General features: G+C 46.3%; 1 long non-coding RNA gene across 1 annotated transcript; it reads right to left on the minus strand.

Annotated features, from left to right (window-relative positions):
* Positions 1-1,209: 1,209 nt before the first annotated feature.
* Positions 1,210-5,415, minus strand: LOC143731440 (uncharacterized). Its single transcript, XR_013200760.1, has 2 exons — positions 4,503-5,415; positions 1,210-1,518 (listed from the first exon to the last, which is right to left on the minus strand). It is a non-coding gene; the product is annotated as an uncharacterized LOC143731440 (long non-coding RNA).
* Between the last annotated feature and the right edge of the window lie 3,234 nt (positions 5,416-8,649).

An 8,649-nucleotide genomic window follows, 5' to 3' on the forward strand; every position in this document is an offset into this window, starting at 1 on the left:
ATCCGGGTATCTTTAGAACACTAATTTCAACATACTACGATTTGGGACGTACTAATTCTACTTTCGAATACTATTTAGCATGGATGTATGCGAATTGGGATGCACCGCTTGATGTATATCTCAAGCAGGATTATCCGACAATTCAACTTGATTGTGACGTCACAGCAGATCTCGCTGATCTACATATGATATATTAATTATTTTGAGAATTAATCGCATAATTGTATAGTATATTAATTATGTTGAGATTTAATCGCATAATACTTATAGCTACCTTATGTTCACAGTCAAAGTTTATAATATTGATAGTTTTTTTCCCGTTTGTGTCATTTTAATTTTCTCCAACAGCTCATACCTATAGGATTTTACATATTTCCTCCAACGGCTTATATGCATATATAATGGTGTAAAAAAGGGGTTTTAAATAATGAATCAGCCATTTAAAACCATTTAAACCTTATGCACTAGTTCTGCCAGTAGTGGGCGCACATCCGAGTCCACGAGACGAAGGGAAGTTAGCGAGTGAAGGTCATAAAAATTTACGAGGCTCTGTAGCTCTACCACTGAAGAAAGCGTAATGGTTCACTTGGATCATGTGTGCCTTGATAACAATCACATCACAGCCTTGACGTCATTGAATTTCGTTCAGAGTTGTGCGACAGGCAATCACTGTTTGCAGATAACATAGAAATGAATGAGAAGTGCCTTAAACTGAAACCTGTCATGCAATTGTCCCTGAGTTCTCGAATAAAACAGCATTTAAAAATAGAATAATCCAAAAGGAATGTTTAAGTTCAAACATGTTGAAGATTAGCCCATGGGCTGTCAATTCATTAAATGATAAGCCGTTTTCCCACAAAAGCAGTTTATTCAATGTAATGAAGTCTCTCTCGACATCCATTAAAAAAACGCTCCTTAATGCGTACCACAGCGTTAGCAGGCGTTGCACTTTTTATTATTTGCTAACATTTCAGGCTTGCTTTCAAGTGGCTTTGCCTTGTATGGTATCCAGTATTTGGGAATACTGGATTTTAAACAACAAAGAAATGCCACAATTTATCAAGACCTTGAAGCAGATATGAAGGAGAAACACCTCATAAGAAGCAGCTCCCAGAATAAGGGGTTTTCCTTGCCATTAATGGTTGGAAACACGCCTCTTCTCTGTAACGATGGTTCTTTGTAAGGGATGAAAGAAGACAAGGGTCGGCGTAACGGGGACTCGTACAATGTATTAAATAAACACAAAACAAAGAAAAGGTGCGCCACATGCGCGTTCACCGTAGGTAAAACTACAGCACAATATAAAGACACTCTTTCCTGCTGGGCTCAGCTCTCAGTCCACTTTTATCAAATTCTTCCCGATGTGTAAACTCAGTCCATTCATAAAACTCTTTCCGATGTGCAAACTTAGTCCATTTGTCAGCCAGCAGGTCGTGAGTGTTCGTACGAGTCCCCAGTCCTTCTCTCCCTCGCTCTCCTGCACCAGCCAGCTTTTATGCGGTCTCCCCACGCCAATTACTGCAATCAGAGACAGGTGTTCGTCATTTTGCACTTGAACCACTTACTTACCGCTCGGCTCCTCCCTCATTCTCCCACTGCAAACTCCGCAAAACCACGCCCCCCTCATCACATACCCCCACCGCTGATGGCAAGACATTCTTTCTCTATGGTGCTGTACATAGTCTCTCTCTTAGAGAGCTTACGACTAATGTACAGCACCGGCCGCTCTTCACCCTCTATCTCCTGGGACAGGACTGCACCCATTCCCCTGTCTGACGCGTCCGTCTGCAGAATAAAACGGAGAGAAAAGTTAGGAGCCTGTTAGAGCGGTCCGCCACACAGAGCAGCCTTTATCTCGGTAAAGGCCTGCTGACACCGCTCCGTCCATTGGACGGTATCTGGTGCATCCTTTTTAGTTAGATCAGTCAGCGGGCAAGCGAGGTCCGAATAATTAGGCACAAACCTTCTGTAATATCCCGCTAGCCCCAGGAACTGTCTAACCTCCTTTTTGGTCTTAGGTCTCGGACAGGTTGCAACTGCTGCAGTCTTATCAATTTGGGGACACACCTGTCCATGACCCAAGTGGAAGCCCAGATACCTAACCTCCACACGCCCAACCGCACATTTCTTTGGGTTGGCCGTGAGCCAGGCTCCTCGCAGCGCCCCGAGGACAGCCGGAAAATGCTGCATATGACGCTGCCAATCATTTCTATAGATGATAATATCATCCAAGTAAGCAGCGGCATATACAGCATGCGGCCGGAGAATTCTGTCCATCAGGCGCTGAAAGGTTGCCGGAGCCCCGAACAAGCCGAAAGGAAGAGTGAAGAAATTGGTGTAATCCAAACGACGTTGTGAAGGCAGTTTTTTCTTTAGACATTGGAGTTAAGGGGATCTGCCAATATCCCTTCGTTAAATCCAGTGTCGCAGCACAGCATTCACCTTGCGATAATCCACAAAGAACCGGACCGAGCCGTCAGGCTTTGGTACCAAAACTATCGGGCTTGCCCAGTCACTGTTGGATTCTTCTATTACCCCCATGTCCAGCATAGCCTTCAATTCCTCCTGAACTACTTTCTTTTTATGTTCAGGTAAGCGATAAGGCCGGCTGCGTACTACTACACCCGGCTCGGTCTCAACGTGGTGCTGAATGAGGTCGGTTCGGCCGGGCAGGGGCGAGAACACATCAACAAACTCCGTTTGTAAATTGCGTATATCAGTGATTTGGAGAGGTGGTCTCCACCCGCGGCCAGAGCGAGTGATTGAGATTTTGAGTTCGCCTCTGGACCAAGATCCTCCTCCCCACTCACTAACGTTGCCAACATCACTGACTCCGCCTCGCTCCATTTTTTAAGGAGATTGAGGTGGTAAACCTGATGTGCCCCTCCCCTATCCGTACAAGCTACTTCATAGTTGAGATCCCCAACTCGCCGTGTGACCTCAAAGGGTCCTTGCCACTTCGCGAGTAATTTGAACTGGACGTGGGGAGTAATACAAGTACTTTATCTCCCGGTGCAAATTCGCGTAGTCTAGCCACCCTGTTGTACAGCCGACTTTGTTTGTCCTGGGCCTGTAACAAATTCTTCATAGAAAGCCGCCCCAAAGTGTGGAGTTTTGTTCTCAGGTCCATGACATATTGAATTTCATTTTTGCTATTTGAAGGTCCGTCCTCCCAAGTTTCTCTAAGAACGTCCAGCACCCCGCGGGGCTGACGCCCATAAAGATGCTCGAAGGGGGAAAACCCCGTGGAGGCTTGGGGAACCTCGCGTACAGCGAACAAGAGGGGTTCTAGCCACTTATCCCAATTTTTGGCGTCTTCCTGTACGAACTTCCGAATCATTGACTTCAACGTGCGATTAAAGCGTTCGACCAGTCCGTCTGTTTGTGGGTAATAGACACTGGTAAGAACCGATTTAATGCCCAATAATTCGTAAAGCTCGCGAATAGTACGTGACATAAACGCCGTGCCTTGGTCGGTGAGAATCTCCTTTGGGATTCCCACCCGGGAGATTAACTGAAACAGTGCGCTCGCTACGCTCTTGGCTGAAATGTTGCGAAACGCCACTGCTTCTGGCTATCGTGTTGCATAATCCACTAGGACTAATGCAAAACGATGCACTCGTGCGGACCGTTCTAATGACCTGATGAGGTCCATGCCAATTCTCTCAAAAGGGATCTCCACTAAAGGAAGGGGGCACAATGGTGCTTTTGGGTTGGCCTGTGGGTTTACCAACTGACATTCACGACAAGACGCGCACCACTTGCGCACGTTCTCGTGAATGCCCGGCCAAAAAAATCGGGTCATTAGACAATTTAGTGTTGCTGTCTGTCCTAAATGCCCAGCCATCGGATTACAATGAGCCGCCTGGAATAGCATTTCCCGATGGCTTTTCGGAACTAACAACTGTGTTGTATCTTGCTTTGTCTGGACGTCCTGGGTCACCCGATACAACTTATCTTTTATAATTGCGAAATAAGGATATGAAAGAGGCAGGTCTGGGTGGAGAGGCTGTCCGTCGATTGTGCGGACCTGATCAAATGCATTTTTAAGCGTTTCATCTCGGGACTGCTCCAGAGGAAAGTCATCACGCTCCGAAAGATCCTGTCTTTCAACAGCATTCTGATCCTCTGGCGCAGGGTCCTATGGTCCCGGCACAGCCATCCCACCTGAGCGACCGCTCCCTTCCCCCACTTCCTTTTATTCCCAGAAACCCCTGCACATAAATGTCCCAATAACACTTTAAACCCTGGCCAATTGGTTCCAAAAAAATGAGCGGATGTCGGAGGTGCTGACTTACGGCTACCTCCACACTATGATTTTGGCCCCTAAATTGGATCGTGACTGGCATTAAGGGATACTCCACCACTTCCCCCTGCACACACCTTACCTTAACCATGCGTCTATTATCCAATGCCCCAGGTTGAATCAGATTTTGATGGATGGAGGTTTGGTTACAGCCTGAGTCCACCAAAGCCTGAGAAGTACCCCCCTTTATACTCACTGGTGTTTGATACAACCCAGCTCGATCGGGGGCGGCCTGCGGTGTGTCAGGGACCCTGACCAGGGTCCCCAGCTCCATTACTGGACACTGATCGATAAAATTACCAGGGTCCCCGCAATGCCAACAGGCCGGCCCAGTCCTTCCCGCCGCCCTAGTGGCGGGAAATGGGTCAAGTGGTTGGCGTGGGGAGAGCGCAGGGATAGGGAGTTGAGGAAAACCGGACGCGGAGGCTGCTCCGCTAGGCGGCGCTCAAGGTGCGGGGACAGGCTCTCCCCCGGTGCCGGTTCTCCAACTGGGCGCCGGCCTAGGAGAGAAATTCCCACGGGACCTAGGGAGAGGAACAGGGCAGGAAGAAACAGATTGAGGGGGAAGAGAGGGAGAGAGAGAGAGAGAGAGAAGCTGCTGGAAGGGGTTCGCCGACCCCTGGGCACGCCACCATTTGGTCCTCCGCCAACTGGATGGCCTGGTTCAGCGACGTCGGGCGGTGGCACTGGACCCACTGCGCGGTCCTCTGGGGAAGCCATGCCACGAACTGCTCCAGTACCACCTGGTCGATGATTGCCTCGACGTCCCGTTCCTCGGCCATCAGCTATTTGTGGCACGCGTCCCGGAGCTGTTGCGCGAAGACGAAGGGGCGACCGGACTCCCCGAGCTCCAGGGTCCGGAACCGCTGTCTGCTTTGCTCAGGGGTCCGGCCGATCCGCTGTAGGATGGTGCGCTTGAGGTCCTGATAGACCAGGAGGTTTGGGACTGGCAGCTGTTGTGCGGTGATCTGCGCCTCTCCGGACAGCAGTGGGATCAACCGCACTGGCCAGTCCCCGGGCGGCCAGCCCCAGGCCTCGGCCGTTCTCTCGAACAGGTTGAGAAACGCTTCCGGGTCGTCCAGTGGACCCATTTTATTGAGCGGGATGGTCTGGGCCGAGATTGAAGCTGGCGTTGATGGTCCGGCCCGTCGCTCCGGAACAGCTCGCGGTCCTCCTGCTGGGTGCGGAGCAGCGCCTCGAACCGGCGCTCCTGTTACTCCTTCTCGGCCAGCAGGTCACGATGTTGTTCCTGGTGTAGACCCGCGAGCGCGTGGATGACATCCACAAATGGGGACGGAGACTGTCTGGCGGCGGCTTCTTCTTCCATCCCGGGATTCAGCACCAGTGTAACGATGGTTCTTTGTGAGGGATGAAAGAAGACAAGGGTCGGCGTAACGGGGACTCGTACAATTTATTAAATAAACACAAAACAAAGAAAAGTTGCGCCACATGCGCGTTCACCGTAGGTTAAACTACAGCACAATATAAAGACACTCTTTCCTGCTGGGCTCAGCTCTCAGTCCACTTTTATCAAACTCTTCCCGATGTGTAAACTCAGTCCATTCATAAAACTCTTTTCGATGTGCAAACTCAGTCCATTTGTCAGCCAGCAGGTCGTGAGTGTTCGTACGAGTCCCTAGTCCTCTCCCTCGCTCTCCTGCACCAGCCAGCTTTTATGCGGTCTCCCCACGCCAATTACTGCAATCAGAGACAGGTGTTCGTCATTTTGCACTTGACCCACTTACTTACCGCTCGGCTACTCCCTCACTCTCCCACTAGAAACTCTGCAAAACCATGCCCCCCTCATCACAGTCTCCTTCCATTATAAATAATGGCTAGTGCGGTGGCTGCGATATACATAAACCTACCAACATCCATCGCCATGAGTTTTTAAATGACTTATCGCAAGAGGAAAAAATTACATTTGAGTTATAGCCTATGCGATCGGTTAATGAAAACGCCGTCATTTCGCAATAGTTTTTTATCAACGATTTAGAAATATTGCAAAAGCTCCCTCCAGGAGCAGGATTGGGCTGGTTTTATTACACAGACCTGGCAACACCATGCTGTACACAGAAATGAGAACTCTATCATCATTTACTCACCCTCAAGTCGTGCAAAATGCATTTGCTGTGTGAAATTTATGCTGTGATTCCCTGAAAATCTTCCTCTCTGCTGCATTCCTCATTTTCAGGTGTTTATCTGTACTTCTGGGAGCTAAACAAACATGGGCTCTGAATTGTTTCTGTTGTGTTGCATAGAGAAAACAACAGTACCATTTGTAATAACAAGAGGGTGATCAAATAAGGACAGAATTTTCATTTGTTGATTTAGCTTGTAATTTGTGCCAAACATCACAACCTTGGCTTGTCTTCACCTCACAGTGATTGACTGTACTGTGAACCCCACAATCCCTACCGTCCAGCTCTTAAAGACAATGATTTGGAAAGCTCCACTCTCTGTATATCTGTGGACGCATACGATAATGGTTCAGGATTAGTGCTTCTGCTATAAAGGTCACAGGATCATTTGTGAAAAGGGTTGACCCATGAGGTATTATTAAGACGTCAATCCTGGCTTCTAGCCATTGTACACTTGATTATGGCACTTAATCCCGGCTCTTCCCCAGGGACTTCCCCTGCAATTAATGCAAATATCGGGTTCACCGGGCTCACCAACATAAATAAATAGCAACAGTGTCAGAAAACTATATTTCGGCAACTATATTTTAATCAACACTGAAAAGGCACTTAACATCAAATAATTTATTTTCTATTTCCAATAGTTATAATGTAACTCTGTGACAGCTATAAACTGGAAAATCTATGTTGGCCAGCTTGATAGATTTACCTTGGCTACAGAATTGGCAAAACAACAAAATGCTCAAGCTGCACAGCATAAAAACACGTGCACACGATCAACAAATGTAAGATTGTTGGAATATATGGGCATAAACACTTTACCAGGGTTCATCAAGAAGGATGGCCTGCTGTGTAAGAGAGTTTAAGACCATCATTACCAGTGAATCTCGCAATGTCTCGCAAACTATGTTTGTATGTGTGTATGATCTTAAATTTTTCTAATGAGCCTGGGCTCATATATGTGATGTTGTTGCAAATTTTGATTTGAGAATATGCTGTTTTGGTAAAGCAAATCAGTATCATAATGTTTTGCATCATGATTATGATGTAAAAAAAAAAAATTGTTATACAAATATGAAAATACTTTGCTTAATAAATATTTCTCATTTTTGATGTGGGGCCTGTTAAGTGAAATTAAATGTAAAAATAATAATAATACAAAGTACAGATTTATCAAAAGTGACAGTAAAACCACTCATAATGTTAAAAAAGTTAATCACACTACATTTCTATTTCAAATAAATGTTGTACTTTTGAACTTTTTATTCACCAAAGAATCCTGAAAATAATTTATCATGGTTTTCACCAAAAATTGAAGCAGCACAACAGTTTTCAACAAATGTTTCTTGAGCATAAAATCAGCATATTAGAATGATTTCTTAAGGATCATGTGACACTGAAGACTGGAGAAATTATGCTGAAAATTCAGCTTTGATCACAGGAATAAATGCCATTTTAATATATTTTCATATATAAAAAACCCTTATTGCAATAATAAAGACAATAGTTGCATAATAAAGAGTATTTCTATGCAGTTGCAGTGTAAGCATTGCAGCTCAGTGTTTTGCCAGGCCATAGCATTCATCAGGATTAGCAATATTCCCAAATGCTGCTGCATGAAATGGCCACATAAATACCCACAGTGCTCAACGTCTCCTGTTCCCGATATCAGGATTACTAAGACGGTTCTCACATCAGGGACAGTCTCTGCACAAAGACCCAAACTCTTCCACTTTCATAGCACAAATCACTTGCCAAACAACTTTTCATCCCCGTAGTTCTGCAGAAAAACAGTCGGTAGCGCACGCTTACAAAACACGATTCCACAAAATCCCTGACTGTGTCTTTTTGACAAGTTCCCAGTTATCTATCACAGAGAGCGCAGGGTAGCCGAGGTCCTGCGGTGAACGAAAACAGTGTGGTGTCTCTGCTATCTTGCCTTTTGCAAGCCCAAGTCATTAATTAAAACATCCTTCCTTCGACATCAGAGTCACAAATTGAAACTAACCAAGAGGCCTTTTGCAATTAAGATGCACAGATCCAATTAAGAGAGTGATTAATAGCCAGGGAGGGAATTTAAATAGGAACGGCTGCAAACTAAGGCACAGAGGTCGGTCCTGAAACAGGTTCGCCGTCGGGAACGATGAGAAATCAAGGAAATAATTGTCCAGCAACAGGAGGCTGAAAGGTTACAGTTTGAAT

Source organism: Siphateles boraxobius, unplaced genomic scaffold (genome assembly GCF_051911475.1).
Source record: "Siphateles boraxobius isolate OS27281-9 unplaced genomic scaffold, OSU_SipBor_1 86, whole genome shotgun sequence".
NCBI classification, from domain to species: Eukaryota; Metazoa; Chordata; class Actinopteri; order Cypriniformes; family Leuciscidae; genus Siphateles; species Siphateles boraxobius.